This window comes from Anolis sagrei, chromosome 2 (genome assembly GCF_037176765.1).
Source record: "Anolis sagrei isolate rAnoSag1 chromosome 2, rAnoSag1.mat, whole genome shotgun sequence".
In the NCBI taxonomy this organism is placed as follows: domain Eukaryota; kingdom Metazoa; phylum Chordata; class Lepidosauria; order Squamata; family Dactyloidae; genus Anolis; species Anolis sagrei.
Window position 1 is genome coordinate 22314114 of NC_090022.1, and position 27853 is coordinate 22341966.

Below are 27853 nucleotides of genomic sequence, written 5' to 3' on the forward strand. Positions count from 1 at the left end.
AGGAGAAGTCCATTGTACAAAATAGATCTACATGGTTTCAAGTAATACTTCTATCAGAGGTTAGTTGCTTTCTCTGCCTTGTTGCCACTGCGAGGAATTTTCCCACTATGAGAGTCACCCTGTGGCCCTTGTCCTCTAAAAGATAGCGTTTGATGAGTGAGTCAATAACTCTTGACCACACGGACGGATGGTGATGAATTGTGATCTCTTTTTGATGACTTGGCCGTATGTAATTATATGATTGCATTTTAATGTATTTTATGTATTAGTGTATTATGGGGTGTGATGTTTTAAACTATTGTTTATAAATCTTTTGTTGTAAACCAGCCTGAGTCCCCCTTCAGAGGTCAAGAAGACTGGTATATAAAAGTTCTAAATAAAAATTCTAAATAAATAAATACTTCATAATTGTAACTTTACTGCTGTTATGAATCATAATATAAATATCTGATATGCAGGATGTATTTTCATTCACTGGACCAAATTTGGCACAAATATCCGATATGGCCAAATTTGAATACTGGTGGGGTTGGGGGGGATGACTGATTTTGTCATTTGGGAGTTGTAGTTGCTGCGGTTTATAGTTCACCTACAATCAAAGAGCATTATGAACCCCACAAGGATGGAATTGAACCAAACGTGGCACACAGAACTCTCATGACCAACAGAAAATACTGCAAGGGTTTGATGGGCATTGACCTTGTGTTTTGGAGTTGTAGTTAACCTATATCCAGAGAGCACTGTGGACTCAAACAATGATGGATCTGGACCAAACTTGGCACAGATACGCAATATGCCCAAATGTGAACACTGCTGGCATTTGGGGAAAATAGACCTTGACATTTGGGACTTGTAGTTGCTGGGATTTATAGTTCACCTACAATCAAAGAGCCCCTTGAACCCCACCAACGATAGATTTAGGCCAAACTCTCCACCCAGAACACCCATGACCAACAGAAAATTCTGGAGGAATTTGGGAGGAATTGATAGTGATTTTGGGAAGAGCACACTTGCTCTCCCCTTCCTGCTTGGAGTCTCAGAAACAGCCCCCCCCCCCCCCCCCGAGGCTAACTGAGATGCCGGCTAATCACAGCAGAAGGGCGGCTTTTGGTGGGAGGTTTCCAAAAAGAAAGAGAAGGATAGCCAGAGAGATCTTCAGCCTTCTCTGCTGAAGGTTTCATAAGACCATCAGAAATATGGGTTTTTATGGTGTTTGGCAACCCTTCTGAAACCCTCTTGTGATCCCTCAGGGGTCCTGATCCCCAGGCTGAGAAACGCTGACCTAAGTAATGTTGTATAGTTGGTCTTCCATATCCATGGATTCTATACCCACAGATTGAACCACCCACAGCTTTAACATAATGTGTGTGTGTGTCATACATGCCATTTACAGTATTTTTAAAGAAATTCTCTTAATCTACCCTGTATGGGAATTGTGAGAAAAACAGCATTATTTTGCCTTCCTCAAGATCCAGAAAACTGTCACCCCCTAAATACAGCAAAACAAAGGCCTTCAGGTTAAGAACTATTACCAACAGAATACCTCTCCATGATGAAAGTGTCAAAAGCACCTTATTACAGTAAAATCCCAAGACGTACCTCGTGTAATGAAGTCCAGCCATCCTTTCCTTTTCCCTGCAGAAAAAAAATCTTTTAACAAAGCAATTGGGAATTACTTTTTAAAAAGAAGACAAAAGCACAGCACAGTGGGTGTTATGCTATCCACCCACGAGTGTGTCTTTGCATTGCTGAATCATTATTATTGCATAATGCTAGTAGCATCTATAGAAATAAAAATCTAATGTTCATTTGTGGGATTAACATAACTCAAATACCACTGGATGAATTGACACGAAACTTGGACACAATACACCTCTCAGGCCAATGAGTGATCATCCCTCATAAAAACACTGAAAAACACAGGAGAAGGGACTTAAAAAGCCAAAAAACAAAGAAGATGCAACAGTGCATGCGCAGAAACAACTCCCCCAGCAAACAAAACACACAATAGCATATCCAAACTCTGTTTCAGACTACAGCTCCCAGCATCCCCTAGACTAGGCCCTTTAGTAGAAGAGGATGATCCTAATGCACTGCTTCCAAGATGCAAGCTTTCTTCTCCTGGGATTTCTTTTAGAGCATCCCGATCTGTATATATTTCCAATTTCCTATTCCTGGATTGCAACTCCCAGCAATCCTCCAGATAGATAGATTAGAAAGAGATAGATAGATAGATAGATAGATAGATAGATAGATAGATAGATCAGGAGACTGCTGGGAGTTGCAGTCCAAGAATAGGTAGAGAAAGAAGAAAGGGGAGAAAGAGGAAGGGAAAGAAAAGGGGGAAGGAGGGGGAGGGGGAGGGGGAGGGGAAGGGGAAGGGGAAGGGGAAGGGGAAGGGGAAGGGGAAGGGGAAGGGGAAGGGGAAGGGGAAGGAAGGAAGGAAGGAAGGAAGGAAAGGGAAGGAAGGAAGGAAGGAAAGAAAGAAAGAAAGAAAGAAAGAAGGAGGGAAGGAAAGAGAGAAAGAAAGGAGAGAAAGAGAGAGGGAAGGCTGGTCACAGCAATGCGTGGCGGGTACAGCTAGTAGAATAATAAAATCATAGAGTTGGAAGGGACCGCATGGTTTCTTCTAGTCCAACCCCTTGCCATGCAGGAAAACACAAAGTACCCCTAACAGATTGTCATCTAGCCTCTGATTAAAAACCTCCAGAGAAGGAGCCTCCACCATGCTCTTAGGCTCCTATTCTACTGCTATTTATTTATTTCTTTATTTATTTATTTCTTTATTATGTCAGAAGCAAATTGAGGGTACAGTTAAAATATATTTAAAACACAAACAAAGTTAAAAACTTAGTATTATGCTAAATTTCATTTGACCAAAAGCTGGGCACCTGGACTGCCTCTGGTGTCACTGTGAGAAGGTCCTCCATTGTGCATGTGGCAGGGTTCACACTGCATTGTAATAGATGGTCTGGAGTTTGATCTCCTCTGAACTCACATGTCATGGACTTCACTTTGTAGTCCCATTTCTGAAGCTTAGCTCTGCATCTTGTGGTGCTAGAGTGTAGCCTGTTTAGCACCTTCCAAGTCACCCAGTCTTCTGTGTACCCAGGAGGAAGTTTCTCATCTGGCCTCAGTCATTGATTGAAGTTCCCAGTTTTAGCTTGCCACTAAGTGAAAGGACCAAGTCAGTGACATCTCCAGCTCATCCCTTGTTTGGGTATCAGCCAGCACGTCAACGACTTAAATCAAGAAATAGTTTTCTTAGATCTACAGAGACACTCGCTGAAACACCTCAGCAAGCGAGAGTCCAAAAGTGGCAGGCTCAAACCCAGCACCTCAATCCGTCGGTGATACCAGATGAGAGACTCCCTCCTGGGCACACAGAAGACTGGGCGACTTGGAAGGCACTGAAAAGACTGCGCTCTGGCACCACGAGATGCAGAGCCAACCTTAAGAAATGGGGCTACAAAGTTGAATCCACAACATGCAAGTGTGGAGAAGAGCAAACCACTGACCACCTGCTGCAATGCAGCCTGAGGCCTGCCACATGCATAATGGAGGACCTCCTTGCGGCAACACCAGGGGCACTTCAAGTGGCCAGATACTGGTCAAAGGACATTTAATCAACTACCAAATTTGCAAAATGTGTGTTTTTTAATCTGTTTGTTTGTTTTGTTCTGTTAGAAATGTAATACAATGGTATGGTTGCTGATGACATGATAAATAAATAAGCCTACCTCTAAGCTTGGTTGATAAAAAAAAAGGTTCAAAACTCATTTCGGATGTAGGGGGTACTGATGATTCAATTCTAAAGTCGAAGGCTTTCATGGCTGGAATCACTAGGTTTTTGTGGGTTTTTTCGGGCTATAGAGCCATGTTCTAGAGGCATTTCTCCTGACGTTTCGCCTGCATCTATGGCAAGCATCCTCACTATTTATTTATTTATTTATTTATTTATTAATGCACTTGTATACCGCTAATATCTCAGCCTAAATCGGCGACTCATTGCGGTTTACAACATTTAAAAAACAATATTCAGTTAAAAGCATAAAACACATATACAGTACAAATTATTGGGCCACCAATAACAATCCTATGCATCTCATAACTGGAATCGTAATCCAAAATTCATCGTAATCCAAAATTCACTATCTCTGAGGATGCTTGCCATAGATGCAGGCGAAACGTCAGGAGAAATGCCTCTAGAAACATGGCTCTATAGCCCGAAAAAACCCACAAGAACCTAATTCTAAAGTCACTTCTGGATTTTTTTTAAAAAAAGTTTGAAACTTTCAGAAACTTCTGAATTGATTCCTTAATGCAGACACACATGCGCAGTAAGGAAAAACAGCACTGGCACTGGGGAAACTTCAGGGGATTCTCCCTCTCTCTTTTAGACCAATCCTGATGAAACTTGCTACAGTGGTAAAACACATGGGCACTGTTAGCTCACAAATTTCATAACCTTTGACTTATCTATGGATTTTTAGCAAATATTCTAAGTTTTTATAAAAACATTTTTTAATATTAAATCAAACCTGTTCCTCGTTTGAAAGTGTTATTTCCTGTTTTATTGGGTAGTCTTTACTTTTAAAGTAGTTTTTCTACTCCAGAAACTTTGTTTGTGTGGCACAAACTGTGTTAAATTGGTGGAGAACAGAAATCATAGCACAGACCCCATCAAGGGACTTCTAGACTTATCCCCTTCTTCTGGGCAGAAAGGCACCATCCAAACTCTCCTGACATCCATTTGCTTCCTCCACTGAGTTGGAGGGGACTCTCGAGACAAATCCATCCATTTATTCCTTTTTGCAGATGCAATCAATCATTTTATTTTATCATTACTTACTGACTGCAAAGGGCTGGCTGGCTGTGGCTGACGACCCCAGTGCCTTGTTCATGGCAATCAGGCCAAAGTGAAATGATTGGCTTTTAAGCAGTTTATGTTCTCTTGGCTTTGCAAAAGTTGCTTATTGTTTTGCTGCCTTCTTTAGACACCTTTGTAGATTCAATCAGTTTATTTTATGTTTAGATGAAGACTGCTACAGACAGCTATATTATTTTTGGGTCCTTCAGCCATTTTTGGCTAATGAGCAGGCATGAATTGTGGGAAATGTAGTTTAACATCAGGTGCTGTGCTAAATCTTGGAGTTTGTCTTGTTTATTTCCCATGCTTTGTGCATTAGTGGAAAGACATGTAAGCCCTTGGGACCTTCCCCTGAGCTGTTTATTTATTACTGTGCTCTCGCTACCTTGTCCTTCTTGTGTTCGTGCAACCTCTGTTTAGCCTTTGGCGGTTCCCTGTAGTTGTGGATAAGGTACTGTTCACAAGGCTGTTGTCTCCCTTCCCTGGTGGACCTAGTTGAAAGTGTGCCTGATGTGGTTTGTGAGTCTGTGAGCAAAAATGTGTTTTCCTACTTGTGTAAAATCTATCCCATCCCTTGCAGTAGGCAATCCTCCTGGAAAAGCAGGCCAAGATCAAGGAAACCAAAATGTTCCTCCTGACACCATTTTCTGAGCCAGTTATTGACCTGTACTATTTTTCTGGCCCTTGTAGGGCTGTGTTTTACATTGTCAGAATACATTTGGAAGTCACACAGTTACCATTTGTAAGGATATATTTGAACTAGCCTCCTTATGTACTAATTGTTAAGGAAATTATCACTTTAAAAATAAACTGATTTATATAAAAAATAATCACTTTTTTTTCAATCACTAATTTTTAAAGTTAGTCCTGGTGGATTTGAATCTTGTTAGGCTGATACACGTAGGCTCTGACGCCATCTGGTTAAATTGCCATATATCACAGTGCCTGTCTCCAAAAGAGAGATTTGCCTTACCTTCTTCAGATGTTGGCTGGCTATCTACATTAATGAAAGGACTCTCTACTTCATGACTGTCTCCATTATTGGCCATCTTTCCTCTATTCACTTGTTGGACTATAACTTCTTTCTCTCCAAATCCGTTTCACGTCTGAGATCTGAAAATAAGAAACAAAGCAATCAGCCAGGGGTCAAGATATCAGAGCAACTGGGGGTTCCTCAACCATGCAGAATTAATGCATTGAACCCATTTTAACTGTCATGACTTAATGCTATGACATTCTCAAAGTTGCAGTTTTACAAAATTTTTAGTCCTGCATTTCTCAACCTGAGGGCCAGGACCCCTGGGTGGGAGGTCGTGAGGGAGTTTCAGGGGGTCACCAAAGACCATCAGAAAACACATGTTTCTGATAGTCTTAGGAACTCCTTTGACAGAGAAGGCCGAAGATCTCTCCACCTGTCTTCTTTCTTTTTGGAAACAGACGTCGAATCCTCGCACCAAAAGCTCTCCTCCTGCTGTGAGTGGCTGGCCTCTCAGTCAAGGGAAAGGCTGTTTCTGAGACCCCAAGTGGGGAGGGGAGAGCAGGTGTGCTCGGCGCATGGTAGCATGGTGTGCATGTGAGGGCAAGGGAGAGCATGCAAGGCTGGAAGGAGGCTTGCACCAGCGAGTCCCTTCAAGGCATGTGGGTTCTCAACCTTCCTAATGCTGTGACCCCTTGATACAATTCCTCATGTTGTGGTGACCCCCAATCATAAAATTATTTTTGTTGCTACTTCATGACTGTAATTTTGCTACTGTATTGTAATGTAAATTTGCTAGTGAATTGTAATGTAAATATCTGATATGCAGGATGTATTTTCATTCACTGGATCACATTTGGAACAAATACCTGATGCGCCCAATTTGAATGCTGAATACTGGGGGGGGGGGGGGGGTTGATTTAGTCTTTTGGGAGTTGTAGTTGCTTGAATTTATAGATAACCTACAATCAAAGAGCATTCTGAACTCCACCAATGATAGAATTGGACCAAACATCCTAGTCAGAACTCTCATGACCAACATAAAATACTGGAAAGGTTTGGTGGGCATCAGGCATGTAGCCGGGGGGGGGGGGCTTTGGGGGGGCTTTGGGGGCTTCAGCCCTCCCCCCCCCCGAAATTCTCATGGTGGTCTGCGAAAAGGCCTTACTGGTACATTATTTGGACTGTTATGTTTATTCATATCATGATCTGATCACCATACTCAATATATCTCATATGCATGGGGGTACTGGGGTAACGATACAAAAGTTTTGCTAGGGTAGACCCTCTTTCACTCAGACTCAGCCACCCCCCCCCCCCTGAATCAAACTCACCCCCCCCCCCCCCCCCCCCCCGAATCAAAATCCTGGCTACAGGCCTGTTGGGTATTGACCTTGAGTTTTGGAGTTGTAATTCACCTACATCTAAAGAGCCATGGCAATGTAATGCTTAGTATTATGTAAATACACAACACAACAATATCCCCCATATATAATTATTATATAAATACACAACACAACAATATCCCCTATCTATCTATCTATCTATCTATCTTCTATCTATCTATCTGTCTGTCTATCTATCTACCTATCTATCTATCTATCTATCTATCTATCTATCTATCTATCTATCTTTCCTGGTAAAATGTAAGCTAACCCAGCTTGTCCATCATGGTCTAATGGGCTGTAATTGTTGTTATTCTTGTTCACCTTCAAGACATTTCTGATTTAAGGCCAAACTAAGCTGACCCCAGTATTGGGTTTTCTTAGTATTATTTGCTCAGGGTGGAAGGTTGGTGTGGCCTTCCTCTGAAGCTGAGAGAGAGTGACTCATCCAAAGTTAATAGGTTTCCATGAGTATTTGAATCCCAGTTTCCCAGGCTGGATCTACACTGCCATATATTACAGATTATCAAAACCACCTTAAGAAATGGAGACACAAAGTGGAGTCTATGACATGCGAGTACAGAGAAGAGCAAACCACAGACCACTTATTACAATGCAACCTGAGCCCTGCCACATGCACAATGGAGGACCTTCTCATAGCAACACCAGGGGCACTCCAAGTGGACAGCTACTGGTCAAAGGACATTTAATATAATGTCAAGTTTTTTAAACTTCTTGTTTTTTAAATACATTACAACTAACTCTTGGTTCGCTTCTGATACGATAAATGCGATAAATAAACATTAAAACAGATCATCTATACTTATTAGGGCTGGGCGGTTTCGTTTCGTTAATTCGTAATTCGTTAATAATTCATTAATGTTTTTAATTACAAAACGATAACAAACCATTCTGGAGCAATTTTTTTAAAAAATGAATTTTTAAATACGTTTTGTAAATGCTTTGTATTTCGTTATTGTATTCGTTTCATTATTGTTTTGAGGTCGATTTGTTATTATTTCTGCATGTCTGGGGCAAGTTTTATGGTTGTTTTTTGTTTAATTAGTGAAAAAAAATTATAATATCACACCAACAGTCAACAACAGAGGGAGAGGGAAGCTTCAGAAGCTTTTGGAGGTTTTTTAGCGTATTTCGCGGTCGTGTCCGCCATTAACGAATCGATTCATTATTGTTTTGGAAATCGATTCGTTAATGTTTTGTAATTTTTTTCACATTTACGAAATTTCGTAAATATCGAACTTTTTAAAAGGAAAATTTTGTAATTATTTTAAATAACGAAACGCAAAAACCCCCAAAAAAGAATCGATTTTAGAAACAAATTTTTCCGTTGTTACCCAGGCCTAATACTTATATATTGTAGTATAAAGCACATTGCACAGCAAAATTGTCTCCACGGTACATGAATCACTGTGTGGACACTTAGAGTGCTCTATTGATGCACACGTGTACAATCCAGAGAAGGGAGTTTTTAAAAAATCTGCATTTTCAATTCTGCAGATCCTGGAACTGGTTTGATGCCAGCTTCTCTCTGTGTGTAATCTCCATCAATATCTCAAACTGGTTCCAGGATTTACCATCTAATCATTCATACAGTGAAACTGCATCCTTTAATACAGTTAAAGTGATCAGTGTAGATTTTTCCTGAATGGGTCAAATACAATGATCTCACCTTGCAGCAGCTGTGAGTTGTCTACATTAGACAATCTCACGGCGAAGTCTAACTGGTCCTTGCCCTGCACACCTTCCAGATGGAAAAGAAGGGCAGCACAGGGTAGGGAAGTCCCTGCATTATTTTCATTCAGCGATTGTTAGTCATGCTGGCTTTGCAAACAAGGATTATGAGCAAGATGTAGAGACTCTGGAAGGGCTAGGGAGTGTCTCCTTTGCATCTTCTGCAGACCAGATCTTGACTGGAGCAATAAAATACACTTATATAAATGAAGAATGTCACTACTACATACTGTTTTGATTATAAAAGTCTCCTAATGGAGATTTATTACATAATTTTAATAATTACTAATGTGCCAATTTCAACAAAAAGGAGAAAACCATGTAAATGAACAAAATCTGGCTACCTGTATTCAAAAACCTCTAAAATCACGACAGTAAATAAAGAGTGACACTGGTAGCCAGATTTTGTTCATTTTCATGGTTTCCTCCTTTCTGTTGGAATTGTCCACATGTTTGTGGATTTCAATGGTTTCTCTGTGTAGTCTGATATGGTGGTTGTTAAAAGAGTAGTCCATTTCTGTGTTCTCAGATAATAGGCTGTGTCCAGGTTGGTTCATCAACTGCTCTGAAACCATGAAAATGAACAAAATCTAGCTAGCAGTATTTTAAAAAACTCCAAAATCAGTAGCTAAAGAGCAACACTCAAAACACAGGGGAATTCCAGACAAGAATCAATCAGGGCCAGTTAACACCTTCCAACAAAGGATTCCTCCAGGCTTTAAAGCTGCAAGGCCATTAAATGCTAATTAAAGTGGCAATTTGCAACATTCATGCTTGCCCCAAGCAGGCAAGAGTTCTTTCTTCCACCCTGGACATTCCACAGATTTATAAACCTCACTTGCCTAGCTCCCAAAAGACCTCACAATCTCTGAGGATGCCTGCCATAGATGTGGGCAAAACGTCAGGAGAGAATGCTTCTGGAACATGATCATGTTGTTGTTTATTCATTCAGTCAATATCCTTCCCTCCAATGAGCAGTTAGGCTATATTTCCTGAAGTATGGACTGATTGGATCTTCTTGCGGTCCAAGGCACTTTCAGAACTTTCCTCCAACACCACAGTTCAAAAGCATCTCTCTTCCTTTGCTCAGCCTTTCCTAAGGTCCGGCTCTCACATCTGTAGGTTACTACGGGGAATACCATTGCTTTAACTACGTGGATCTTTGTTGCCAGTGCGACGTCTTTACTCTTCACTATTTTATCGAGAAAGGTCATTGCTCTCCTCCGAAGAAGGAAGCGTTTCCTGATTTCTTGGCTGTAGTCTGCCTCTGCAGTCATCTTTGCACCTAGAAATACAAAGTCTGCCACTGCCTCCACGTTTTCTCCCTCTATTTCCCAATTGTCAATCACTCTGGTTTCCTTTATCTTGGTCTTTTTGATGTCTCAGCAGTTTTAACCCCAGCCTTGCATTCATCAACATCACGCCCGAACATGGTGGTCATACAGAAAACTTATAGCAACTTATAGCAAGCCAAACCAAATAAATACTGTGAACCCAATACAGCCCGAAAAACCAACAGCAACCCAGTGATTCCAGCCATGAAAGCCTTCGACAATACAGAAAACCCTTATCATTTGGAGGTAAGCTCAAAGGCGACTTGAAGGCACATATGGAGAGAGGCTGGAGAGAGTCAGTAAAAACTCACTTGATTCCACAGGGCTTCTTGTGAGCCAGCAGCAAAGGCCACAGATACCAGCAAAGAGACGCACGGCACGGGGAGAGTCGTCTCTGGTGTGATTTTGCTTCTCGGAAGAGAGAGAGAGAGAGAGAGAGAGAGAGAGAAGCTGAGAAAAGCCGCTCCTGGAAAAGGCACACCCCTAAAGTTTGAGAGCAACTCCTATCACACCGAAATTTGTCAACGCAGCCGCCCTCCTCCTTCTCCTTCCTGTGAAAGGCAGAGGCAAGAGAAAAGTGGGGAGAGAAGGAAGAGGAGAAAAGGCTGAGAGAAGAAAGCCATGTTCCCCTCGCCTTTCTAATGTCGGTATACACTCTGTCCTCATAGAATCACAGAATCATAGAGTTGGAAGAGATCTCATGGGTCATCCAGTCCATCCCCCTGTCAAGAAACAGGAAAATTGCATTCAAAGCACACCCGACAGATGGCCATCCAGCCTCTGTTTAAAAGCCTCCAAAGAAGGAGCCTCCATCACACTCCGGGGCATAGAGTTCCACTGCTGAACGGCTCTCGCAATCAGGAATTTCTTCCCAATGTTCAGGTGGAATCTCCTCTCTTGTAGTTTGCAGCCATTGCTCCACGTCCTATTCTCCAGGGAAGCAGAAAACAAGCTTGCTTCCTCCTCCCTATGACTTCCTCTCACAAATTTATACATGGCTATCATGTCTCCTCTCAGCTGTCTCTTCTTCAGGCTAAACATGCCCAGCTCTTTGAGCCACTCCTCATAGGGATTGCTCTCCAGACCCCTGATCATTTTAGTTGCCCTCCTCTGGACACATTCCAGCTTGTCAATATCTCTCTTCAATTGTGGTGCCCAGAATTGGACACAGTATTCCAGATGTGGTCTAACCAAAGCAGAATAGAGGGGTAGCATGTCTTCCCTGGATCTACACACTATACTCCTATTGATGCAGGCCAAAATCCCATTGGCTTTTTTTGCCGTCGCATCACATTGTTGGCTCATGTTTAACTTGTTGTCCACGAGGACCCCAAGGTCTTTTTCACACATACTGCTCTCGAGCCATGGGTCTCCGTATACACAGGTTCTGCATCCACGGATTCCACCATCCAGGGATTGAAAAAAAATCCCAAAAGCGAACCTTGATTTGGCCATTTTTATAGAAAGGTCATCATTTTACAGCTGCGTCATTGTATGCAATGAGATCTGGGCACCCACGGATTTTAGATGTATATACATGGGGACCTAGAACAAAACCCCAGGAAGATTCCTAGGGTCCCTTGGATTGATTTAGAATTACAACCAGCCCTCCCCATTTTCTTAGATTAGGGACACTTGAATTTGATGAAAGTGAAAAACTGCAAATACAGAAATTGCTATATTTATTTTTTTTTACCCCAGAGAACATCTAAAAATTTCTAGATCTTCCAACAGCTGGAAGATCTGTGTCTGTCTATATATGTTGTGTGTCTATGGCATTGAATGTTTCACATGTATATACATTGGAATCTGCCCTGCAGGGTGAGAAGGGCAGAATATAAATACTGTAAATAAAGAATAAATAACAAACCTGATTTAAAACTGTTTTCTAATCTATTTTTAAATAACTGCTTCACTGGGGCTGTGTCTCCCATTTCCGGGGTGCTTGTGCCCCACTTTGTGTTGGTCAGTGACCATAATAAAGTTTTGTATTGTACTGTATAACAGCCGGAACTTTCCATCCCTTTTGCCTTTCCTTCCTTTTCCCTTCCTCCATCCATCCATCTCTTCCTCCCTCCCTTCTCTCTTTCCTTCCTCCTTTCCTCCTGGGGAATATTTAGCTAGGAGAAAGTAGAGAGGGCACATGAGAGGCTGACCATAGAATCACACTGGAGGGCCTAGAGATTGCTAAAAATCAGGTATGGGCAAGCCCCGGCCTGGGGCCCAGATGCAGCCCCTTGAGCTCTTTTCTCAATCTCTCCTCTCTCACCATCCTATTCTTCCTTCCTTCTTTCTTTTCTTCCTCCTTTCATCCTTCCCTCCCTTTTTCTTCTTCCCTCCTGCCTTTCCTTCCACTCTTTCATCCTTCCTACCTTCTTCCCTCTTTCCTCCCTCATTCCCTTCCTCCCTCTCTCCTTCCTTCCTTCCTTCCTTCTACTTTTTCTTCCTCCTTCTATCCTTCTCTTCCTTCCTTACCTCCCTCTTTCTCCTTCCCTTATTCCTTCCCTTCCATCCTTCCACCCTTTCTTCCTCCCCTTTTTCCTCCCTCCTTCCCTTTATCCTCCCTTTCTCCTTCCTTCCTTCCTTCCTTCTAACTTTTCTTGCTCCTTCTATCCTTCTCTTCTTTCCTTACATCCCTCGTTCTCCTTCCCTTCTTCCTTCCCTTCCACCCTTTCATCCTTTCTTCCTTCCCTCTTCCCTCCCTTTCTCCTTCCTTCCTTCCTTCCTTCCTTCCTTCCTTCCCTTTTGTCTTTCTTTCCTTTTCCCATCCCTGTCTCCATTCTCTTCCACTCTTCCTTACTTCCATCTTCTCTTCCTCCCTCCCTTCTCTCTTTCCTTCCTCCTTCCATCCTTCCCTTCCATCCTCTTTCTCCTTCCCTCCTTCCTTCACTTCTACCCTTTCATCCTTCCTTCAGAATAATGACAGGGTGTCTTAAACCTACACCTGTTGGTAAACTCTACAAGCTAGCTGGCATTGCCTCCCCCCCATGTGTGAAGGGAAGTTGCTGCTAAACTGAGAGAAATAAGGTTAAACACTGTGAAAGTCACCCACTGCATGGCTATCAGCCTCCTCCCAGTAGACGCAAACCAAGGAAAAGCTTTATGAGAACTACCACTCCTCTTGGCATCCCTCCAGAAAAAGCAAGGGTATCCCTCTGGGCAGCTAGACCTGGAAATCTCAACTGGATGCCCCCCCTCCCCACGAGGGTCTTCCTCCAGAGGCAAACCAAGTATGGGCAACCTGTAAGTCCCTGAATAGAATCAGAAACAGAGTGGGCAGATCAAAAGACAACCTGGCAAAATGGCACTACCTGGAAGAATCCCACACCTGCAATCAAAGAGCATTCTGAACCCCACCAATGATAGAATCATAGAATCAAAAAGTTGGAAGAGACCTCATGGGCCATCCAGTCCAGCCTCCTGCCAAGAAGCAGGAATATTGCATTCAAATCAGCCCTGACAGATGGCCATCTAGCCTCTGTTTAAAAGCTTCCAAAGAAGGAGCCTCCACCACTCTCCGGGGCAGAGAGTTCCACTGCTGAACGGCTCTCACAGTCGGGAAGTTCTTCCTCATGTTCAGATGGAATCTCCTTTCTTGTAGTTTAAAGCCATTGTTCCGCATCCTAGTCTCCATGGAAGCAGAAAACAAGCTTGCTCCCCCCTCCCTGTGGCTTCCTCTCACATATTTATACATGGTTATCATATCTCCTCTCAGCCTTCTCTTTTTCAGGCTAAACATGCCCAGCTCCTTAAGCTGCTCTTCATAGGGCTTGTTCTCCAGACCCTTGATCATTTTAGTCGCCCTCCTCTGGACACATTCCAGCTTGTCAATATCTCTCTTGAATTGTGGTGCCCAGAATTGGACACAATATTCCAGGTGTGGTCTAAACAAAGCATAATAGAGGGGTAGCATTACTTCCCTTGATCTAGACACTATGCTCTTATTGATGCAGGCCAAAATCCCATTGGCTTTTTTTGCTGCCACATCACATTGTTGGCTCATGTTTAACTTGTTGTCCACGAGGACTTCAAGATCTTTTTCACACGTACTGCTCTAGAGGGAAGCGTCCCCTAGTTTGTATCTTTGCATTTCGTTTTTCCTGCCAAAGTGGAGTATCTTGCATTTGTCACTGTTGAACTTCATTTTGTTAGTTCTGGCCCATCTCTCTAATCTGTCAAGATCATTTTGAATTCTGCTCCTGTCCTCTGGAGTATTGGCTATCCCTCCCAATTTGGTGTCGTCTGCAAACTTATTAAAATATTAAATATTAAAATATTCCCATCCAAATCCAAGTAACAAAGGTAGAGACATTAATTTTCATTCAACCCTTGTATGTTTTGACATTTGACATTTGGTTAATGGTTGACTCATACATTTATGCCAAAGGAAAGGATACTTGTTCAGGCCTTGGTGGTGGGGTCATGTTTGTAAAATGTTTATTGTTTTCTGTTCCGTTTATACTGTAAGTTGTTAATGTATGTAAATAAAAATTTATATATTTTTTTAAAAAAAGAGAATCATGCATGTCTGTATTTGGGGAAAATTACTCAAATAGGTCATGTTCATACTTGACCAATTAACTGGCCAACCCACATTTTGGTGCCTCAAATGTTAGACCTGTTTCTGGGTATATTTGACCTGCTGATTTTAAAAAATGACACAAGTTTTCCCTATCAGTTCTAGTTTTTGAGGTACAGAACTTATACCACGCTTCATCTGCACTCCCACTGAAAATCATGATAACCATATCTAAAGCTCATGGGTCTATCCAATGCAATTTTCTGAATAACTTCCCCAAATTAATCTATGAATAGACCGAAAAATCAAGACACTAACCATTGGGGGTTTTTTGGTAGTGGGGGGTGGGGGGATGGGTGTTATTTCTCAATTTATCCAGTATGCATTGAATTTATTTATTTTCTTAGTGATTATTTGTTTTATGATCATTAGAATCTTGTAATGTACAATATTTGGATAAAATGCAACAACCATTGATTTGGTACAAATAACATTTAAAATAACAACAACAACAACAACAACAACAACAACAACATGATTTTGTGGAACTCAACAGAGCCATGAAATTCTATCTGGCTCTGAATGTTCTCCACAAGCGTCATAAATTATCTCAATTTCCAGAATTACTGTAATTTCCCCAAATAAAAAATGAGTTCATTTATTTCAAAATCTGTCAGCTAGAGGCTAAGCATTTTTTCCTATGCATGAATTATTGCATAGTTCTGCTGTCCTCCATTCTTCAGTGCTTTTAACTGCTGGAACCAGCAGGGGACAATCAAAGCACACTGGTGCTGAACTTCAGATTAGTCAATCTCGGAGAATTAAAAAAAAAACATTGGTGAAGGAACTGAATCAAGACATTTTGCAACTTGAGGCAAAAAAGCTGAAGGTACCACAGCTGCTGTGCCAGCCAAGATCAATAATCAAGGCTTAGCTACATTATTTTGCCATTCAAGGGAGAAAATCAAGGGATATCTATTATCTATATATACACACCCCTGCTGAAACAGCTCCAAGTTTCCAGGCTCAGTTCAAGGTACAGATTATTACCTATAAAGCCCTATACCAGTGGTTCTCAACCTGGGGTCCCGATGTTTTTGGCCTACAACTTCCAGAAATCCTAGCCAGTTTACCAGCTGTTAGGATTTCTGGGAGTTGAAGGCCAAAAATATCTGGGAATCCCAGGTTGAGAACCACTTCCCTATATGCTTCGAGTCCAACCTATCTTTGAGATTGCATCTCTTTCTACAAACTAGCATGGGCTCTGAAATCGACAGGGGAGGTCCTTCTCTTGGTACCACCACCATCTCAAGCATGGTTGGTGGGGACGAGAGAGAGGGCCTTCTCTGTGGTGCCCCCCCCCCCCCCGGCTCTAGAGTACCCTCCCAAAAAAGATTAGATTAGCCCTCACCCTTCAATTCTTTCGTTCTAATCTGAAAACATGGGTGTTCAGACATGCCCTTGACCTTGAGAAGGCTGAATATGTCCATATGAAGCTGACACTTGGCACCTTGTGAACTGACAGCAGTTAGTTTTATCTACCGTTAAAATTGTATTTTTATTTTATGCTTCATGTATTGATGGGGGTTATTGATATAATTTTATGTGATTTGTTTTATACTTTTGTACTGTTTTTACCTGTTGTATGTAATATGTGCACCTTGGAGAGCCTTGTAAGCTGCCTTGAGTCCCTTCGGGAAGATGGTGGCGGGATATAAATAAAGATATTATTATTATTATTATTATTATTATTATTATACACATACAATGATTGGACTTGCTTTCTTTCTAAATCAACTGCCAATTTGTGAATTTTAGATGTCTTGTCCTGTCTTTCCTATCTTAGAGTACACATATTTATGAGCAAGTCCATGTATAGGTCTGTATTTAAAACACAAATATTATTATTGTGTGCCTTCAAGTTGTTTCTGAATTACGGCAAATCTTTCATGCAATGAGTGGGTTTTGTTGACCCAGTAGGAAATTGAACCTTGGTTTTCAAAGTGACTCAAACTACTACACAACGCTGGGACTAAATGCATATACATATTTTAAAAAGTCCAAAACAGAGAAGTGGGCAATGGGAACAGAAAAGTGGAATTTTAAAATGCTGACCTTAGTAACTGATATATACAGCTCAATTGCAATAGAGAAAGTCCTCGTAGCTGATGGGTCAGGGACCTGATTATGGTAAAAAACTGGAATTTGTTGAAATGTGGAACCAGGGTTATTTGAGAGCAATGTGCTCTGTGCCGTCGCGCCTAGGGGCTATTATTCTCAATAAAGGAGGGATGGACGTGGCATCTTTCCCCCAGGGGATTGCTTCTTGCCCTCCTATAGGAAACTGAAACTCCCAAAAACCCAAAACGCTGTAAATAGCTCAAAATAAGTTTTATTTATCACAAAGTCATTTCTTCAAAGCAATGAGCTGGAAAACTTTAGAGGGGTGAAGGAAAACATACATTACAGTCTCAATTAGTCCTGGGTCCAAGGGGTTTGAAGCTGAAAAGCCTCACCAAGTTTCCTCTTTCCTCAGTGGCTGTGAATGCCGGAGCAAACCACAACCCCAGTTCAGATGGCCTATGTTTTGAAGATTCAGGATCTTCCTCTGGTGCCAAAAGAATCGGCTTGAAGGCGCTTGGGAACTCCTCAATGTTATCCAGGATGATCTGGACATAAAGCATGAGTCCCAAGAGTAAAAAACCTCAGAACTGATGCTAAGAGGTAACTTAAATCAGGGTCTTTTAGAATCAAGTCTTTTACTCACATCCATGTGGTATGAACTCTGATGGCAGAATGAAAAGAAAAAAGGAAACTCTCCCCTCCTGCAGGAAGCCAAACAGTACTGATTGACAGCTACAAGCAACCAATCCATACAACTATACATGAGAAGGATAAAAAGGGGCAGGATTAAGCATGAAACACCAGTTTAAATCTTACAACGAACAGTTCTATACATAGGTGGCGCCACTCGTGCCGTCACATGCTCAGATCAGGGGAGGGGAAAAGAGACAGTGCAGTGCCCCTTAATTCAGAAGAGGAACATGCTAGCTATTTGTGGGCTAGGTCAAATGAGAGATAGCAAAGGCTCTTTTTCCTCCCTACTTCTGAGCAGACAAAGAATGCCCCATCATCCAAGGCAAGATTCCAGCCTCTTTCTCCTCCTTACATCCCCCTTCTAAGCAGGCAGAGGAATAGTTTACTTCCAGCAACACCAAAATGGCAGTTGATAATGAGATTTTAATTAATTAATTAATGGGAAAATGTCATAAGTTTGAAATATTTTAAATTGGCTCAGTTCAAATAATCTGTATAAGGTCTCTTATGTGTGTAAGAGAGATACAGGTCCCCTTCTGGGTTGAGAAAAGTGGTATACAAATACTGCAAAAAAATAAATAATAAATAATAGAGGTGATGAATCTAATGCTGAAGAAATGGGGAAGGTGGAAAGTTGCCCCAAGAGGACCAACTGGAGAACTCCTTTCTGTGTTCTGCGTTCTATTTGAAAGTCCTTTAACAACCAAGAATAAATGAAAATGTTTATTTCAGTCAATGAGACGCGAGACAGGGTGAGCTCCCCTAGCTTCTTATGCGGGGGCATGAGAGAAGCCTCCCACAAGATGGTAAAACATCCCAGCATCCCCTGGGCAATGTCTCTGCAGGCGGCCAATTCTCTCACACCAGAAGCAACTTGCATTTTCTCAAGTTGCTTCTGACATGATAAAAAGTCAATGATTAGTATTCAGATAAACAGTAAAAGGTAAATGAAACAAATGTTTAGGGATTAAAATACAGCTTTAAAAAAACAGAGTTGAGAGATAGTATTATGAAAAATAAAACAGTATTAAATATTTGCATTTTTAAATATCAGTGACAGAAATTAAGATAAAATAATAAAACTTTTGAAGACTATGACAGCATCTTTCACCACCACGCTAGCAACTTTGGTGGTAATTTCAGATTTGTCAGTCATAAGATAATCAATACAAAACCTTGGTCTCTTAGCCTAAAGAACCCTGGAATTTATAGTTTGATGTGTCTCTTAGAATTTTGAAAGCTGTTAGCCCCAGCTTCTGCCAACCCAGCAGTTCGAAAACATGCAAATGTGAGTAGATCAATAGGTCTACTCAGGCAAGAAGGTAACGGTGCTCCATTCAGTCATGCAGGTCACATGACCTTGGAGTTGTCTACAGACAACACTGGCTCTTTGAGTTAGAAATGGAGATGAGCACCAACATCCCAAGTTGGACACAACTGGACTTAATGTCAGGGGGAAACCTTTACCTTTACCTTATAGCAATTAAAATCATACTTTAAAAAACTATATTGCATGGCCACAGTTCTGATTTCACTCCTAAGCATTTGGTGTCAAAGAAAAGGAATAAAGAGAAAGGAAGTGAGAGTTGAGGGAGAAAGAAAGATTTTTTTGAATTTGGTTGCAGGCTGCTAAGGAACAATATTTAGTTGGGGCTTTGTCTTTTTATTAAAAAGTTCCTTTTTAGGTGTAGTAAAAAGCATACTTTCATAGTTGTGCTAAGCGAGCTGACAACTGGCATGGGACTTTTCTGAACAGTTATGTTATTTTGTTGATCACCATGGGAAAATAACACTTCCCTTTTCCTGTGCAAGTTTAATCAAAGTGAAATTTTTGTGGTTAATTTTTTTCATTGCAATAAGCAGGCAATAAGCAGTCTACAAACACTGGTAATTTCAGTCAATAATAAATGATTACTACAGAGTTTGACTGTATTGTAAAGGGACTCCAACACATCAGTGGTTTGGAGCCAATTTATGTCTTGCATTTTCTACAGCCTCTTCCACACTGCCATATAATCCAGATTATCAAAGCAGACAATCCACATTATCTGCATTGAACTAGATCAGGGGTCCTCAAACTAAGGTCCGGGGCCGGATGCGGCCCTCCAAGGTCATTTACCCGGCCCCCGCTCAGGGTCAGCATAAGTCTGAAATGACTTGAAAGCACACAGCAATAACAACAATCCTATCTCATAAGCCAAAAGTAGGCCCACACTTCCCATTGAAATACTAATAATTTTATTTTTGTTGAAATTGTTCTTCATTTTAATTATTGTATTGTTTTTAAGTGTTTTTTGCACTACAAATAAGATATGTGCAGTGTGCATAGGAATTCATTCATGTTTTTTTCAATTATAATCCGACTCTCCAAAAGTTTGAGGGACTGAGACCTGGCCCTCTGTTTAAAAAGTTAAAGGACCCCAGAACTAGATTATATGAGTCTACACAGCCATATAATCCACTTCAAATCAGATGATCTGTATTTTATATGGCAGTGTAGAAGTGGCCTCTATTGCAGATTTAGTGCTACATAATTTCTTTACCATTTGGGCTACATTGTAATTTAGTATATATTATTTAAGGTATTTGGTGCTACTATCTTAATTTGGCAAAGACACCTCAGTTAATGCTTCATTGTTTCATTTTTTTCAACAGATTTTAAAATGCAGCAGTTACTCTCTCCTCCTCCCACTTTCTCCCTTTGTCCTCATTTTACTTCAAATGTTAGAAATGGGCAACATCCTTGCAGATGCAGACAGCCAATTCTGTCACACCAGAAGTAACTTGCAATTTTTCAAGTCTCCTGACATGAAAAAAATCCTTCAAATGTTACAAACTGACTTCAAAGTGCACAAGTAGCTCCCATTCCATAAACTCTGCAAAGGGGAGAGGAGTGGAGTGAAATTGTTCCCTTTGGGACCTTCCACACAGCCAGATCACCCAGAATATAAACGCAAATAATTCACAATATCTGTTTTGAATGGGGTTATCTGAGTCTACATTGCCATATAATCCAGTTCAGTGTGCATTTTATACAAATGTGTAAAAGGAGCCTCAGACCCATGCAAAAGCCTGAGTCTAATTATCTGGATTATTTGCCATATAATGCAGATTATCAAAGCAGATCATCCACATTATCTGCTTTGATCTGGATTGTATGTGTCTACATTGCCATATAATCCAGTTCAAAACAGATAATCTAGATTCTTGTGGGTTTTTTTCGGGCTATAGAGCCATGTTCTAGAGGCATTTCTCCTGACGTTTCGCCTGCATCTATGGCAAGCATCCTCAGAGGTATGAGGTAGACCTCATACCTCTGAGGATGCAGGCGAAACGTCAGGAGAAATGCCTCTAGAACATGGCTCTATAGCCCGAAAAAACCCACAAGAACCTAGTGATTCCAGCCATGAAAGCCTTAGATAATCTAGATTTTATATGGCACTGTAGATGGGTCCCAGTCACTTCCTTTATTCTGCTTGTTCTTCCTTGTTAATATTTGAGAGGAAAAACAGGTTTATTACATGGTTTCAAAAGATTCACAAAAATTTACCTTGGTGGGCCCAATGGACATGTTTCCTGAATTGGTTCCCCATAAGACATTGTTGGTTGACCTCTTTCTAGTTATGTCAGTATAGTCCCTAGTTCTAGATCTTTTCCTTGCCATCCTCTTGCCATTGAGTTGCTACTATCAGCCATCTTCCAGCTTGTCATCAACCCAACCTACCAAGAGGGAGCTGTGTCTTATCAACCTGTGGTCTAAATGGGAAGCCAATTAGTCAATCTACCAGGTGATCATCAATCAACAATTTGAAATCAACCTTGACCCATATTATGCTTCCATGCAGGCAGCTTCAGTTGTGAACACTATAAGCCTCCAATGATCTGCTGTCAAAGAACACCATACCATGGAAGTACACGCTATTTTAATAACTGGAAGACAGTAACACTAAGACCAATAATATCAACTAGTGGGATTTTCCCCAGCATCGAAAGAGCTGACTGCACAGTATATGTTGTGTATTCCTGCATGATAGGGGTTGGATTCGATGACCTTACCAACTATGATCTAGCACAGTGGTTCTCAACTTTCCTAATGCCGCAACCTCTTAATACCCCCAACCATAACATTCTTTTTGTTGCCACTTCGTAACTATAATTTTGCTGCTATTATGAATCGTAATGCCAATATCTGAGATGCAGTATGTATTTTCATTCACAGGATCAAACATGGCACAAATACCCAATACACCCAAATCTGAATACTGGTGGGGTTGGGAGGGGAGATGGATTTTGTCATTTGGGAATTGTCGTTGCTGGGATTTATAGTTCACCTACAATTAAAGAGAATTCTGAACTCCACCAAGGATGGAATTGGACCAAACTTGGCACACAGAACTCTCATGAACAACAGAAAATACTGGAAGGGTTTGGTCGACATTGACCTTGAGTGTTGGAATTGTAGTTCACCCATATCCAGAGAGCACTGTGGACTGAAACAATGATGGTTCTGGACCAAAAACTTGGCACAAATACTCAATATGCCCAATGTGAACATGGGTGGAGTTTGCGGAAAATAGACCTTGACATTTGGAGTTGTAGTTGTTGAGATTTATAGTTCACCTAGAATCAAAGAGCATTCTGAACCCCACCAAGGATAGAATTGGACCAAACTTCCTATACAGAACACCCCATGACCAACAGAAAATACTGTGTTTTCTGATTGTCTTTGGCAACCCCTCTGAAACCCTTCCATGATACTCCCCCAGGGGTACTGACCCCCAGGTTGAGATACACTGATCTAGCACATCAAGCAGAAATGATGTGCTAGGCCTCTCTTTGCTATTAGAGTAATTATGAAAACAATAATAAAGTTGTTTTCAGTTTTCCCCTGTCCACAACTTCAACTTGGCAAATTTGTCATGTTCCCCTTTCCATTCTGTTTCTTGGTGCCATGATTCTTTGAACAGATACAAAGACTACTTTCTGTTTTACTTCCAGTTACCCAGCCAAGAGATCTTGGGTAGCAGGCATTTGGACCCCTGGTTAGCTAGACCACATCCTTTGTTCATCACAGAAAGCATTTGAACTGACCACATATCAAGAACCACCTACATTTCACATTAGTAAAGAAAACCTTTCACTGGTACTGCAAAAGGAAAATGGAAACGTGGAAACAATTAATTGTATCAAGGAAACAATTTACTTGTTTTCACTGAAGAAGAGAAAAGGGTTTTAGTTCGAAGAGATCCTGGCATTGGAATTGTTGTGATATGCAATTGTACGGCTTTGTAGAATCATGATTGGTGTGATGCTTTTTTGGGCCCTCATAGGTGAGTAAAAAGCAAAAGAAGACCGTATTTTAAAAGTTATTTCTTGGGAATCAGAAATAATGAACAGAGTTGGATAACATGCTTTCTTATATAGACATTTAGAAAATGAATTACTATGATGTAGCTGAGTTATTTACATTCAGATTGGATTATTGCAATGCACTATATATGTGGGCTGCCTTTGAAGACAGCCCGGAAACTGCTATTGGTACAAAGATCTGCAGCCAGTCTTCTAACTGGAGCTAATTTAATTGGGAATGTATGATGCCCCAATTAAAGCAGCTCCACTGGCTGATGATAAGTTTCAGGTCCCAATTCAAGGTGCAGGTTATGACCTACAAAGCCCTAAACGGTTTGGGCCCTGCCTGCATCTGCTGCTGTGAACCAGTGTGGGTTGTAAGATCTGCTGGGAAGACCCCTGTCTCACTTCCACCACCATCACAAGCATGGTTGGTGGCAATGAGAGAGAAGGCCTTCTTGGTGGTGGCCCCCCGAATTTGGAACTCCCGCCCCAGGGAGAATAGGCAGGTCCCCACACTGTTCTCCTTTTGTAGAGATGTGAAAACCTGGATGTTCCAGCAAGTTTTCGAGAATGATTAGTCCCTAGGCCCAGTTCCCAGGTACACAGATAGCACTCTGTCCTACACTTCATGCACTTCCCTGGCTCTATGAATTCCTGTTTGCACTATCCCATGCCCAGTCCTTTTATAGTTAGCCATGCCCATCTGTAACCCTGGCCATTGGTTTTGTTGAACCTCTACTGATGGAGATGCAAGGAAATGGGTTTTTAATATTTTTATTTTTAGTGTGTTTTAGCAGAATTTTTTTGTATTTTTATGATGTTTTCAGTTGTTATTATTTTGTCTGTTAAGTTTAATTAGGTTGTGTTATATTATCTAATGTGTTTAGCTTGATGTAATTGTATGGTTTCTTTCCAGCAATTGAATGTTTGCCTTACATGTTGGAAACTGCCCTGAGTCCCTTTGGGGAGATAGGGCGTTTACAAATAAAGTTGTTATTATTGTCGAAGGCTTTCATGCCCAGAATCACTGGGTTGTGAGGGTTTACCTCTAAGAATGCTTGCCATAGATGCAGGTGAAACGTCAGGAGAAAATGCCTCTAGAACATGGCCATATAGCCCGAAAAAACCTACAACAACCCAAAGTAGTAGTAGTTGTCATCATCATCATTATTATTATTATTATTATTATTATATTTATTTACTTATTTCATGCATCCTGAAGAGCAAGGTATTCCTTGCACCCAAGTAGGATGATGAATTGACTTTGGATTTTACTCTGAACCTTAAAGGAGCTACACAAGTTACAGAATTATTTCTTCAAAGTGATTCATAGGATTGTGCCATGGCACTTAAAACAGAATCCCATGACTATAACTGTGCCCTGTGAAAGGTCTGAGAATCCAAATAAAATTACAGTGTACAAATAGATATTTTTTTTTTAAAAAAAAAATACAACTTCTTCCATACCTTTTTTCTTAACTGAGATCACACATTAATTGAGAAGAGGGGAAGATGATGATGATAATAATAATAATAATCCTTTATTTGTACCCCGCTACCATCTCCCAAAGGACTCGGTGCGGCTTCAAGAGGCCGAGCCCAAATACAATAGTAAAAAACAACAGCAGCAACAACAAAAATAACTCGAAAAACAAAGCAATAACATTAACCACACACAATGACACAATTAAAATCAATGGCCGGGCCAAATGTAATAATTAAAATTAAAAGTACTGGGCATGAGCAGTTGGAGTGTTTGGAGGGGGATGGGCATGCAGATATCCTGGATCTCTGATAAAGTGTGTTGGGACATAATGCTAGGAGTTTCCTTATTCTGGGAAGGCACACTGGAACAACCACGTTTTCAAGCTCCTCCTAAAGATTGCTAGCGACGGGGCCTGCCTGATGTCCTTAGGGAAAAAGTTCCAGAGTCGAGGGGCCACCACCGAGAAAGCCCTATCCCTCGTCCCCACCAATCGTGCTTGCGATGCAGGTGGGATCGTAAGCAGGGCCTCTCCAGATGAACGAAGAGATCGTGTGGGTTCGTACACAGAGATGCGGTCACACAGGTAGGCGGGTCCCAAACCATTTAGGGCTTTGTAGGTAAGCACCTGCACCTTGAATTGGGACTGGAAAATGAATGGCAGCCAATGAAAGAGAGACAAAGTAGCTATTTCATGTTTCCTGCTTGTTAAGTAAATGGTCTTGTTTCTCAATATGGAAGCAACTCCTGGTTTAAAGGAATCTCATTCCTTCATTTATGCCCAAAATGAGATTCAAGACAGTACATCAATGCATATTTCCCACATCAAGAAATATACACATAACAAACACATGGCTACATCTCTGCAGTTAAAATTCTCCCACAAATTCTCATTTTGAGCATCCCTCCATTGTTAAACATGCCCATTTCTGTGTCACTGGAAAGCAGAAAAAGCTGTGTAGACAAAAACAAGCTGTTTTCCTTCAGCTAGGATCACTATGAGAGGCATCTACAGGGACCTCTGGATGTCCTCAGAAGGTTCCTGAAGATGACACCCTTGCAACACCTCCAATCACAGGTAAATAGCTGGTTGTGTTTCCACTCCCTCAGATCTCATGGGGAGAAGAAGTGATTATGTTTGAGGAATATGAGTCATTTAGAAGGTGGTTTGGGAACAGAGTTGGTTGCTGTGTAGCCAGTAGAGAAGTCAGATCCCTGCAATGACCAAAACTGTAAATTATAAAACGCATATGTTTGACTTAACATGAGCATAATTCACCAAAAAGATTTCAGCTATTTAGGTTATGAGATTATAATAGAATTAAATTGGCTATTATGTTGGAATAAATTATTATTATTATTATTATTATTATTATTATTATTATTTCTTTCCCGCCTCACAAATACGGCTAGTATTTAATATTTAATTTATATCCCACTTTTCTCCCAATATAGAACCCAATATCTTGTGAACATATTCTGCTCCTGAGTGAATTATAACATCCTGTCAATTCAGACATTTTCTTTGTCTGTGTTACTTCCAGGTATGTCAACGGCAAAGGACATTTCCACAGAATACAGTTGGATCACGGCCACTGTTCACCAAACCGCTCTGCTCCCCTTCTCCTTTCATCCTTCAAACTTCTTCTGGCAATTTATTAACATCAAGTGGGAATTTCTAGCCATCAACGAAAGCATCGCCATCCTTGTGTACATGGTGGAAAATTGCAGTCAGGATAGCATATCCCGCCATTGGTGGGAAAGGGATTGCACCATTATCAAAGAAATAAATGATTCATATAAGCAATGGGCTGATATCCTCAGGAATGGTACTCTGAAAATTCACCCTGTGCAGATAAAGGATGCTGGGATATATCAAGCAACCATATTAAGCTCAGGTGCAAGAAAACACACAGCAATTGTAAATCTTACAGTAACTCAAGGTAAGGGGGCGGAAGAGTGTGTGAAGGAATGTGTTGTGTTTTTGTGTGCCTTCAAGTCTTTCCCAACTTATGGAGATCTTGAATTGACTGTCTTATGAAGTTTTCTTCGCAAGATTTGTTCAAAGGGGGGTTGCCTTTGCTATCTTCTTAGGTTGAGAGAGTGTGAGGTTTCCATGGATGAATGGGGATTTGAATTCTAGTCTCCAAAGTCATAGTCCAATGCTCAGAACATTATACCATGTTGGCTCTATGTTTTTTTGTGGGTGGGTATGTGCCGGCTTTCTGATTGGCTGCCACTTCCACAGGCCACTGCGACCTGCAAGAGTGGTGGAGCTGTACCAAACTTGGGACACATAACCCCCATAACCCGTTTTATTTCCTAGAGTGGTTTGGGGGAGGATGAGCCACGGATGAGGGGATTTTCAGTACTTTCCATATCTTCAGCTCCCACAGACCACTGTTACCCCCACCAATAACAGATCAGGACCAAACTTGGCATACAGAGCCTCCATGACCCACTCTACATCCTGGTGCAGTTGGAGTAGGATGGCCCATGGATGATGGGATTTGAAGTACCTTCACTTACTTCCTGAGACCACTGCGACCCTCGCCAATGACTGATCAAGACCAAACTTGGCACACAGAACCCCCATGACCAACTCTACATCCTGGTGTTGTTTGGAGGAGGATAGACCATGAAGGATGGGACTTGCAGTATGTTCATTTACTTCATGAGACCATTGCAACCCCCAACCCCTGGATCAGGACCAAACTTGACACACAGAGCCCCCATGACCCACTCTACATCCTAGTGTGGTTTTTGGGATGATGGACCATGGATGATGGGACTTGCAGTACCTTCACTCAATTCCTGAGACCACTGTGACCCAAACCAATGATTGATCAAGACCAAACTTACCACACAGAGCCCCCATGACCCATTCAACATTCTGGTGCAGTTTGGAGGAGGATGGATCATGGATGATGTGACTTGCATATGGGAGTTGTAGTTCACCCGCACCCACTGAACCCAGCTGACATTGAATCTAGACTAAACTTGGAGCACAGACAAAACAATGCCTTTCTCAAATAATCAGACCTGGTGCTTTAAGAATGTATAGGCAGGAGCTATTCAGAACAGCATCTAGAAAAAAAAGTGTGAGGTGCAATACATTTTTCAGAAGAGTTCTAAGTGAGCCCTCATCTATCTACACTGCTACATTACATTTCCCTCACATTCTGCTGTCCATTCCCTTCTTCACATGCAGGTTCAGGAGCCTTGAGAAAATTTAACACAGAGAATATGGTTCGAATGGTCTTGGCCTGCCTTATCTTCTGCTTTCTTGGACTAGTGGTGATGGAGGTAAGTATTGCATTCCAGAGATTGGAAAAAGCTACTGTTTTGGACTGCATCTCTCCGAA

At 41.3% G+C, this 27853-nt stretch overlaps 2 long non-coding RNA genes across 3 annotated transcripts; one reads left to right on the forward strand and one right to left on the reverse strand.

The window, feature by feature from the left end:
* Positions 1-1595: 1595 nt before the first annotated feature.
* LOC137096377 (uncharacterized) lies at positions 1596-10793 on the reverse strand. The gene is made up of 3 exons (XR_010909410.1): positions 10629-10793; positions 5844-5983; positions 1596-1635 (listed from the first exon to the last, which is right to left on the reverse strand). It is a non-coding gene; the product is annotated as an uncharacterized lncRNA (long non-coding RNA).
* Positions 10794-21518: 10725 nt separating this feature from the next.
* LOC132761981 (uncharacterized) lies at positions 21519-27847 on the forward strand. 2 transcript variants are annotated; one of them, XR_010909412.1, is made up of 3 exons: positions 21519-22983; positions 26033-26431; positions 27700-27847. It is a non-coding gene; the product is annotated as an uncharacterized lncRNA (long non-coding RNA). The 2 variants fall into 2 exon arrangements; XR_010909411.1 differs by lacking the exon at positions 21519-22983 and adding an exon at positions 25091-25566 and having other exon boundaries at positions 27700-27846.
* Positions 27848-27853: the final 6 nt, after the last annotated feature.